Below are 2,703 nucleotides of genomic sequence, written 5' to 3' on the forward strand. Positions count from 1 at the left end.
ATGACTGTAGGCGATGAGAATGAATACAGTTAGGCAGTAGCCACGTTTTGGAGGCCTGTGGAGGGCAATTTGGCAAAATCCATCAGACTTTTAAATGAGCGAATTAATCCTACAAATGCCTTCTCTTGTGGGCCAAATAATGCATTCCCAAAGCCATTCGTTGCAGCATTTGTCCATGTATTATCAAAAATCTATTAAGCATTCCCTATGTGCTGGGCTAGAGGCCCTGGTGGCAGAGTGGTTAAACACTTCACTGCTAACTGAAAAGTCAGCAATTTGAACCTGTGGAAGAAAGACGAGTGGGTCAGTCTGTCTCCATAAAGACATACAGTGTGGGAGACTTGCTAAGAGTAGGCATTGACTTGATCATCATGGGTACGGAGGCTTGGGACTCTGAGGCTATAGCAGGGAGCATGGAGTAGTGTTGGGCCTTGTTCAATTTCATTCTACAGTGGGGATTCTAGAATGAATTCATTCATCTGAGAAACATTTCTTGAATCCCTACTATGTGCCAGGCATTCTTCTAAGATGCTGTTGTTGCTAGGTAGCATCAAGTTGACATTTGACTTATAGCTACCCCATGTACCATGGATTGAAACCTTGTCCAACCCTGCACCATTCTCTTAGAATCTCTTTTGTGAGTAAGGCCATTGCTGCAGTTATTGTGTAAACCCATCTTGTTAAGGGTCTCCTTCACTGCTCTTCTACTTTTTTTTGTGGGGGCCAGAGAGGTGGGCTCAGACCAGGAGGCCGTAGCTCTTGAGGACCTCTGCGCACTTGCTGGTCCTCTTCTCCAGCATCTTCTCCATCTATTTTCATAGCCTCATGATCTGCCTCCTCCCATAATGCATCTTGGCCTTCTCTTTCCTCTTCTCCTCCACGGTGGACATCACTGCCTGGTACTTCCAGCACACCTCGTGAGCTAGGTATCCAAGCAGGCAAACTTACAAGTGGGCTTGAACTGCACAACCTTGATGGCAGCAGGGACCACCATCCGCTTTCTCTTGTCACAGAGAGGTGGGATCCCGTCGAAGACTTTGAGGCAGTCCAGGGCAGCCTGGTCACACTTGGTCTCGTGTGGCAGCATGCCTCGTACTGTCCGCCAGAAGATGCGGCTGTGGGCCTCGGAAGTGGCAGGGCCCTCGGCATGGGTTAATGTTCATGCTCTTGCGGAGGAAGGCCAGGTACTTCAATTTATTCCTGTAGAAGTTGCCAGAAATGTTGATGCCCTCACAGCGCACGACCACCAGCGTCCAGTCCAGCAGTACCTGGTTGGCCACAATGGCCGCCAGGTGGCCCAGGAGATGGCCTCGGCCATCCAGCACCAGGGCCTGAGACTCCACCATCTTCCAAAGCCACCTTGGAAAGGGATATTCTACTTTTCCCAGCGTGCTGTCTTTTTCCAAGGTCTTGCTCTTTCTGATAATATGCTGACATACAGAAGACAAAGTTTCACCACACTTGCCCTAAGGAGCACCCTGGCTGTACTCTGTCCAGTACAGACTTGTTTGTTCATTTGGCAATCCATGATATTTTCAAAATCCTTTCCCAACACCGTAATTGAAAGGCATAGACTCTTTTTTGGTCTTCTCTATTCATTGAGCAACTTTCACATGCATATTAAGAAATTGAAAATATTATGACTTGGGTTGTGGGACACCTTAGTCTTTAAACTGACATCCTTGCTCTTTATTTCAGCTAAGCAACCTTTTTAAAAATTCTACATATGCCCCAGATGTCCTCACCCTTTGAGATAAAGAATAGGATATACTTACATTAAAAACAAAACAAAAGTTGCTCATCTTAAATTCAAGTTTTCCTGGAAAACTTATATTTAGTTGGCTAAAACTGGCAAATCTATTCGAAGAGCACTGTTAATAGGAGCAAAGATTTGGAAACAATGTGAATGTCCACCAATAGGTGGCTTGGCGAAGTAAATTATGATACTTCCAAACAATAGAATATTGGTGAAAAAAATTAAGTAAGTCCATATGATGATCTGGAATTATGTTTAAGATGCAAAATTATTTCCAAGTTAGGTGAAAAGAGGAAGGTTCAAAACATCATCCTAAAAAAAATCATCCTATCTAGTAAAGTAACATAAGTATGGTGACATATGCCATCTGGAAGGTGCCAGGAGATGGGTACCAGTGCATGCTTCCACAGAAGGTGAATAAGAGAATTGGGAGGGTAACAAGCCTACCCCCACGTACACCATTCTATATCTTTTGAGAATTCTGATGCATGTCAATCCATTCATATTTCAAAACAAGTCGTGTGCATATTTTGAGGTGTCTGGGTCAGTGAGGATATAAAACCTTTGGACAGAGTTGCCACAGAGGGTTAGTGACCGCCTGCCTCCCAGAGGTCTACACCAGTCAGGATGAAGAAGGCATAGGAGTCCAGGCTATCACTGAGGCTCAACTTCAAGAACTAGGAGTGCAGTCGCAAGTATGTAAAAACATAACAGAGACGGCTAGGCCATTTACCACGTTTCAGGGCCCAGGACAATATGTTGCGAGCTCTGGTACTAGAGTCCTTAGACAGCTGGTTGTTAACCCAAAGGCCACTCATCTCCAGAGGTTTTAATCTACCAACCACTCCAGGGGACAAAGGTGGACAGTTTCTTCCTGTTAGGATTTATGACCTTGGAAACCAGATGGTGGGTCAGGACAGACTTTATGACAGTGAATTTGAGCACAT

The 2,703-nt window shown here is 45.0% G+C and overlaps 1 pseudogene; it reads right to left on the reverse strand.

Annotated features, from left to right (window-relative positions):
* Positions 1-737: 737 nt before the first annotated feature.
* LOC102849291 lies at positions 738-1,346 on the reverse strand (annotated as a pseudogene).
* Positions 1,347-2,703: the final 1,357 nt, after the last annotated feature.

The sequence above is a fragment of the Elephantulus edwardii genome, unplaced genomic scaffold (assembly GCF_000299155.1).
Source record: "Elephantulus edwardii isolate Elephantulus edwardi_28Jun2011 unplaced genomic scaffold, EleEdw1.0 scaffold00216, whole genome shotgun sequence".
Taxonomy (NCBI): domain Eukaryota; kingdom Metazoa; phylum Chordata; class Mammalia; order Macroscelidea; family Macroscelididae; genus Elephantulus; species Elephantulus edwardii.